The sequence below is a fragment of the Malurus melanocephalus genome, unplaced genomic scaffold (assembly GCF_030028575.1).
Source record: "Malurus melanocephalus ecotype Western Australia unplaced genomic scaffold, MMel_1.1 scaffold_838, whole genome shotgun sequence".
In the NCBI taxonomy this organism is placed as follows: Eukaryota; Metazoa; Chordata; class Aves; order Passeriformes; family Maluridae; genus Malurus; species Malurus melanocephalus.
The window spans coordinates 125,430-133,459 of NW_026624070.1; the positions used below are offsets into that span (position 1 = coordinate 125,430).

The following is an 8,030-nucleotide window of genomic DNA, read 5'->3' on the forward strand; positions in this document are numbered from 1 at the left end:
GGGAGAGCCCCGGGTCCGCCTCAGGTGCGCGGCGGGCGCGGCCCCTCCCTCACCTGCGCTGCTGCTGCTGCTGCTGCTGCCGCCGCCCCCGCGCCCGGCTGGAGCCACGCAGCAGCGGCACCGCCACCCCTCCGCCGCCGCGGCTCCGCTCGGGCACCATCGCAGTGGGCAGGGAGCGGGATCGGGATGAGGAACGGGAGCGCGGTGAGGAACGGGAGCAGGAACCGGAGAAGGAACGAGAGCGGCACCGGGAGCGGCCGCGCCGCCGCCGCCTCCCCTCAGCCGCGCGGCTGCGGCTGCCATGGAAATCACAACCACGCCCTGATTGGTCGCGAGCCCCGATGTGTCGCGAGCAGCGGTTGGGCCGCCGCCGATGATTGACATGGGGAGGGGGCGTGGCTTTGGAGGAGCCCCGCCCCTCCCCGCACATCTGGCGCGCACAGCTGGCCGCGGGCGGGGCGCGCGCGCGCGCACATCTGGGCGGCGCCGTCTGCAGCGGGGACCGCACGTGCGCCAGCGGCGGCCCAGCTGTGCCGCACAGATGTTGGCGGCGGGGAGCCCCGCACAGCTCGGGCCGCCAGAACGCCCCCGTYGCTACCCGAAAATCATTCTTATTCTTGAGTATTTTAAAGAGAAAACTCTGTCCCCATTTCTGCCCTGCCCGCTTTGATTTTCATATTTAAACCAGCCAAAACACCCGGCCCCGCTGCCCTGGGCAAGCAGTTGAAGTGCAGCGCTACAGCTGCATAATTTTCCCATTAAAATCTCCCATAAATTGAGAAAAACTCCAAACGCTGTTAACAGGCACGAGGTGCTGACAGGCCGGCTCGGGGCTCAGGTGTCCCCTGGGGTCACASACCTGTTTTGAGGCAGACGGGAAGCGCCAGCCATGTGCCCACCATGTGTGCGACCCGGAAAACATCTGGAACAGMGTCAGGCTGGAGCAGGAGCCGGAGGCTGCGCCAGCTGCTGGCACCAATCCCAACCCCTCCGACCCACGGCTGGGGGAAGCGGCCGGGAAAGCAGTGAGGGTGACCTGCAGCAGCTCTGTGCCCCTGGAGCTGCAGCTTTAGGGAGAAATTTAGATTAACTCAGCTCTAAAAATGCGTGCCCTGAGGCCGTCCTCACCCCTTCACTCCCCGTGCTCCGGGCGGAACGCCGGGTTTAGATCCTCACAGTGGGCGAACAGGTTGAGCTGGATTTGTTAACGCGGCGATACGCAAAAGCTAAATCCGACTGAAAACATCTTCTCTCTTCACAAACAGAAACCCAGACGCAGAACAAACACCCTGCAGAAATGTCAGCGCTGCTGCAGGGTCACAGCGAATGGAACAAATCCAAGGGACATTTCCCAGATTTGTGTTCCTTGCCAAGTGATGGGGGGGAAGTCAGCCAAAGGGCTTTAACATCCCAAAATTCAGCCTGGGAAAWGCCACCGTGGAAGTGGAGAAGCGTCTCTGTCGAGAGGGGTGAACGCGGCTCAGCTCAGGTGCACTTTATTTGCTGAGAAAATCGGTATTTGCCATGTGTCCCTGACAGTGATGTGATAAACACATATTACAATGTTTGCTTTCGCAGATATTCGAAAGTGATAAATATCTGATATTGTTAACTTTTACAAATATTAGAGCGTTGTACACTATAATAGTGATTTTGCAAAAATAGTACACAAACATAATTATAAAATAGTTGTATTTGCAAAACTAAATGTGGTTTTTGCCTTTTTAAAATTATTAATTATTTCAATACTAAAGCTGGCTAAGAGCTGTTGCAATAATTGTYGTATTATAAATGTTGAAACTTATATTAAAAAGGAACTGATAACCAAGATGAAAATAACTGCACCTGACCATAAAGATGACTGTGCAACGACCTTTAAAATTTGCAAACTAGTGTAAAAAAAAGTTTTTAATAATATATATAATAGAAAAATATATTAAATATAATGTATAATAATTAAAATAATAACTGCATATAATTTATAATATAATTATAATAAATATATATAATTGCTTATGAATATATAGTTAACTAATGCATATAGAAACAATATATTTTAAAGTTGCTATTGTTAGCAACTGCGCCATAGCTACAGCTGTAGCTGTGGGCCCAGCGATGTCACTTTTGCTCTTTTGATTTTGTCCCCTATTGTCCCTTATTAAATTTYTAAAAATCAAACAGAGGAGTGGGCTTTGTTTCTCACAGTGACAATTATTCTGTGAAAAGCTCTGCCCTGGAAAGACCGAATTTCCAGAGTACCCAACACCTGTAAGGCTTTGAAACCTGCTCAGAGAGCTGCTGGGAGCACAGAAAAACCRTACAACTTCTTTCAGGAGGCAAAACCCCTTTTAAATTCCTTTTCCCTGACACTATTGATGAGGGATAAACGTCCTTTGCTCCCCGAGCGCTGCTGGAGCTGCACCAACGATTTACAGATGAAACGATCTGCGGCTCCCGCTTCCAGTAAGTTTGCCTCAATCCATTAAACAGCGCTTTTCCCGATGGCTTTATTGGCTTTTCTTTTACGGCTTTAACCGTGACTCACGCAGCTCCGTCCCTTTGAAAGCTTCCGATCAAACAGCGCCTCCAGGGAGCGAGAAACGAGGGAAAAGGGGGAAAGGAAGCGCTGCGGGATGCGGCAGATGGGAATCCTGGAGGCAGAGGGTGCTCCACGCTGGGCTTTTCTTTGATCAATGCTCACCCGGGAGCCACGGATTAAATAACCCATCAAATCTTGCACAAATATCGCCCCTGGCCATGTCTGAGTGCAGGATAAACACCCCGAGGAGGGGCAGCGTTATTGCTCAGCTGGGACATCTGCACTGCCTGGGCCTGGCTTGTTCCGGGAAATCGGGGATGATCCCCCTCGCTGGGGTGGGCACGGGGTGAAGGATGAGCCCAGGGGCAAAGGGGCAGCTCAGGAGGAGCAGGACAGTGCTGCAAGGCAACAATCCCATGGACATTCATAATTTGGGGTTTGCTGAGCTCCAAGAAGACCAGAAGTGGCTGTTTTTTCCCTATTTTCCATAGTTTTCCCTCATCACTGGCATGGCTTTTGGATGTTCCCATTCCAAGAGGAGCAGRAGYGGATCCTGGTGGCTGKTTTTYTYCCCKGTTTTCCATGGTTTTTCCTCATCATTGCCATGACTTTTAGTTGTTCCCATTCCAAGAAGAGCAGCAGTGGCTGTTTTTCCCATGGTTTTCCTGATTTTCACTCATCACTGCCTTGGCTTATGGGTTGTCCCCATTCCAAGARRAGCAGMAGTGGCTGTTTTCCCTATTTTCCATGGTTTTCCCTCATCACTGGCATGGCTGATGGGTTGTTGCTATTCCAAGAGGAGCAGAAGTGGCTGGTTTTTCCCTGTTTTCCATGGTTTTCCCTTATCATTGCCACAACTCTTGGTTGTTCCCGTTCCAAGAGGAGCAGCAGTGGCTGTTTTTCCCATGGTTTTCCCAATTTTCCCTCATCACTGACATAGCTGATGGTTGTTCCCATTCCAAGAGGAGCAGAAGTGGGTCCTGGTGGCTGTTCTTCCCTTTTTCCCARTTTTCCCTCAYCACTGACAYAGCTGATGGTTATTCCCATTCCAAGAGGAGCAGTAGTGGCTGTTTTTCCCCATTTTCCTGGTTTCCCCCCATCATTGCCAGGGCTTTTGGTCACTCCCRTTCCAAGAGGAGCAGAARTGGCTGCTTTCCCCTGGTTTTTCCTGTTTTCCCTGGTTTTCCCTCCTCACTGACACAGCTGATGGGTTGTTCCCATTCCAAGAGGACCAGAAGTGGCCATTTTCCCGTTTTCCATGATTTTCCTGATCTTCCCTCATCACCGCCATGGCTTTTGGGTTGTTCCCATCCCAAAAGGAGCAGAAGTGGCTGTTTTTTCCCAATTTTCTCTCTTCACTGACCCAGCTTATGGGCTGTTCCCATTCAAAGAAGACCAGAAGTGGCAGTTTTTCCCTGTTTCCCATGGTTTTCCCAATTTTCCCTCATCACTGACACAGTTTATGGTTGTTCCCATGYTCTCAGCTCCAGCTGTGCCTGGGATTGCCGGTGGCAGGAGGAAGAAAGATCATCCCTGAATTCTGGTGCTGTTCAGGACCTTAAATCAAACTCTTTGTTCATTTTTTATTCCACATATCAGCCACAACATCACCCAGGCTTCTCTCCCGGTGCAGGGAGGCTGCAGGAGCCTCAGGAAGCTCCGTTTGTTCCAGTTCCAGCCCCAGGGATGGATTTTCCTGCCTCACACCCACCCCAGGGCCTTCCCAGGGAGCAGAATCTCTCCTGCCACCCCAGTCCTGCTGCCCTGACCCCTCCCAGCCACAGCTCTGGCACATTCACAGGCAAAAATCAATTTTTTTCTTTCCCCGAACTTCCAAATCCGATGCTTTTCCTGACTCCAGCTCCGCTCCAAAAATATTCCTGAATTCAAATCCGGTGTGATTTTTAAAAGCTTGCCGCTCCACATAGCCTGGACCCCATCCAGGACCATTTTACCTTAATTCCACCTCCCAGTCCTTGGAATGTGAGGAATTTCCCCCTGGCTCTGTCCAGCTCATTCCAGCAGCCCAGAGCAGGGTGAGCTTAGGGAGCTCTTGCCAGAAGTGTTAAATGGGACTTTTTTCCTCGAAAAAACCTCGGCAGCAATTGCACAACCCCGTTTTGTGTCTCACCCCAGGAGGATCTCTGAGCTCTCCTGATTCTCGTGATTTTCATCCTAAAGGGAGTTYGGAAAGGCAGGAGAGGGTGAGTGGCTCTGAAAATCTTTCATTGTGGAAGTTTTGGAGCMTTGAGAGGACAAATTGAAGGGCTGGAGGGATTTGAAGTGATAAAACACATACAAATCAATAGGGCTGGATTTCATTTTGTCCTGTGGAAACTGATTTGGCTTTGGGGCAGAATTCCCAAATCCCAAACCCTTGGCTCTGTGTCAGATGTGCCTGAGTCAATCCTGGTTTCTGGGCCTTTCTGGAAGGGAAGAAAACACCAGGTTAAGGATGGGTTTGGCACCTTCTTGATGAAGGGAATCGCCAGTTCTTCAATCAGAATCGACTTCGAAACCTCAGTGTTGCCTTGGAGGATCCCAGGGCAAAATCCCTCCCCAAATCCCAGCCTTGGGCTGAGAGTGATCCCAGAAATCCCAAAACAGGGGCTGGAAATGGGAATCACTCACTCCTGGCTGCACAACAGGGAACAACAGGGTGATCCCAGAAATCCCAAAAGAGGGACTGGGAATAGGAATCACCTATTCCTGGCTGCAGGATGGGGAACAACAGGGTGATCCCAGAAATCCCAAAACAGGCTGGGAATGGGAATCACCCACTCCTGGCTGCAGGATGGGGAACAACGAATGATCCCAGAAATCCCACAATGAGCTGGGAATGGGAATCACCCACTCCTGGCTGCAGGATGGGGAACAACGGGGTGATCCCAGAAATCCTGAAACACGGGCTGGTAATGGCAATCACTCACTCCTGGCTGCACAATGGGGAACAACGGGGGCAGCTGGCAGCCAGCACCGCAGATGGATCCCAGCAGGGCAGGCTGAGCCAAAAAAACCCAGCCTGGACATTCAGGGAAGWGTTACAATTCCCAGAGGAGGAGAAAACCCAAGGATGTGTCCACAACTTTGAGTTTAGGGCAAACAGGCCCRGCAGAGTTGAGCTGATGACATCTTGCTCCCCTCTCCCAGGAGAATCAGCAATTTCTGCACCCAGATCCTGCCTGGAGATGATTTCAGATTTCACAGAGATGATTCCAGGAGCAGAACAAACCCGTGAGCCACGAGCCCTGGCAGCCAGTGGTGGATTTGGGAGGATGTTGAGGCTGGCTCGGCATTTCCCAGAGGAACACTCACTTTTATTGCTTTTCCCTGCCAGCGATACTTTCCTGGCCTGGCTGCCCGTGCCCGTGCAGAGCTTGGCACGGCGAGGTTTGGCCAAAGCCACCCAAACCCAGCCTGGGAATCGCTGTGCGAGCAGGAAGGAGCCATTCCTGGGGTTTTCCAGCAAAAAGGCTCAGTTCCAGCACTGGGATCCCTGGGTTCCTGGTGTGAACTGGCAGCGTCTCCACCTCTCTGGATTCCCAGGCAGCAATCCCTGGGTTTGGACTCATCCTGCTCCATCCCCAAGCAGGGATTTTCTGCTGCCAGCACCATTCCAGGAGGGTTTAAACCAAGGTTATCCAAGTTAGGAGAGCAGGAACTTTATTTCCAGGTCACTACAAGCCGACCTTCACCCGCTTGCGGCTCAGAGAAGATTGAGGCAGTTTCTGCTCCGACCCCACAGAGAAATTTGAGATCAACAACCCCACATTTCCCCACTTCTGCCTGATCCCTGCTGCTTTCTGGATGAGCCAGCTGAGAAAGGACCTTGCCACATGTCTGGAGAAATCGTCACGGGGATGGGAACATCTCCACCATCCCGAGTGGTGTTTCAGGCACGGCACGGATTTATTTCCCCGGCTGCAGGAGCCCCTGCAGGTGCAGATCTTGGGTTTTTCCAGCTGCTAGGCAGTCCAACAAATCCAGAAGGAGCTGTTTTTCCAGCCATAGGCATCTCCCCGTGTCCTTGGCTCGCAGACAGCTGCTGATGTGGCACGAGGACGTGCGGGAGGAGAGCTCGTCTCCAGCATGGGAACATCCCAGAATTCCTAATTCTGCCTAATTCCTGCCCCTTCTTTAGCTTTCCCTGAAAATGAAACCCTAAAAAAAACCCAAATCAATATCTCAGAGCTGATCTGGAGTTTTTATAAAGTCTTAAACAGCTGCTGAAGGCTTTGAGTAATATGTGATGCTCTCAGCTGACCCTTAAGAGAAGAGGGTTAAGATATTTCTTATTCCTTGTCCCATGAGGTTTAAATGGCAGGAAATTCCCTTTGAAATTTGGGAATTTAAATTTGGGAATTTAAATCACTGGAATTCCCCCAGGGATTTGCAGKCTTGAGGCCTGAGTTTGTAAAGTTTTGGCACATTGGCGTCTCCAACACCATCTCCCATCATTCCCAAATATCCCCACACAAACGGATATTCACARTTAATGCCATCTGCCCTATGGCCATGGAAACCTGCTGGGTTTGGTGTATTTAAATTCTTTACTATAAATCTATGATTTATAATTATAAAKTATTATAAATTCGCTATTAAATTCAGCCCGTTCTCCGCATTCAGTCCTTACAGGAATATTCCATTTCTCCTTTTCCTAAGGAAGAAAAAAAAAACAGAATTGGCCCAGAAAGGGCAGAACTCCCCAGCCAGGAACTGCTCGTGCTTGTAAAGAAATTTCCTTCACTCCTGGAGCCAGCAAGAAGCCTTTGCCCTTAAATCAGAGCTTTGAATTCCAAAAACTTTGGGTTCCTTAGGGCAGAAATCCCTGCAGCCCCTGGCTTACCTGGGATGGATGGAAAGCAGCTGGCTTTAGTGTTTTGGGGTTTTTTTGGGGGGGATACATCCAGCAACACCAGAAAACTGTGGGGGATCTGGATCTGCCACCCCGAATCAGCCCTGTTTATCAGAAATGTAAAAATACATTTTTATATCCATTATATCCCTAYAAAATGCTCTGGAASAGGTTSCCCAGGGARTGGAGYCCTGAATCAGAGTTCAAGGAGCACCYGGATTCTCCTGCTCACCTGGTTCACTTTAGGTAAAGGTGAGGAGCGGGGAATAGGGCTCAGTGATCCTCAGGGATCCCATAAAACTCAATCTGTTCTGTGATTCTCTGTCCTGTTCTATATACACATCAATATAAATGTGAATTTCTGCCTGTGCTTTTGGCAGGGTGGCCTTTACTCCCCTCCTCAGCAGGACAGGAAGAGAAACTGAAAACAAAGCTCAGGGGTCAAGAGAAACTCAGGAACCACCCCAGAGTCACTGAACCCCTGCTGTGGCTGRAAAAGGAGCAGGGACAGCCCCTCCATCACCTGCCCTGCAATTAAAACCCCAAAAATTAAAACAAAAAGCATCTTTTAGCCCTGGAGCTCCTGCAGGACTCAGAAAATGTGGCTGTGGGATCGACCCTCACTGTGGGATCAGC

General features: G+C 50.4%; 1 protein-coding gene across 3 annotated transcripts in view; it reads right to left on the bottom strand.

Annotated features, from left to right (window-relative positions):
- Positions 1-8,030, bottom strand: part of TPST1 (tyrosylprotein sulfotransferase 1) — a 33,513-nt gene that overhangs the window by 22,302 nt on the left and 3,181 nt on the right. For 2 of the 3 annotated variants that reach the window (XM_057385533.1, XM_057385531.1), the window contains exon 1: positions 54-301. The exons of the other annotated variant lie outside the window; for it this stretch is intronic. The gene's annotated coding sequence lies outside the window, so the exon portion shown is untranslated. Of the gene's footprint in view, positions 1-53; positions 302-8,030 lie in introns of those variants that run through there. 3 annotated transcript variants of the gene reach the window in all.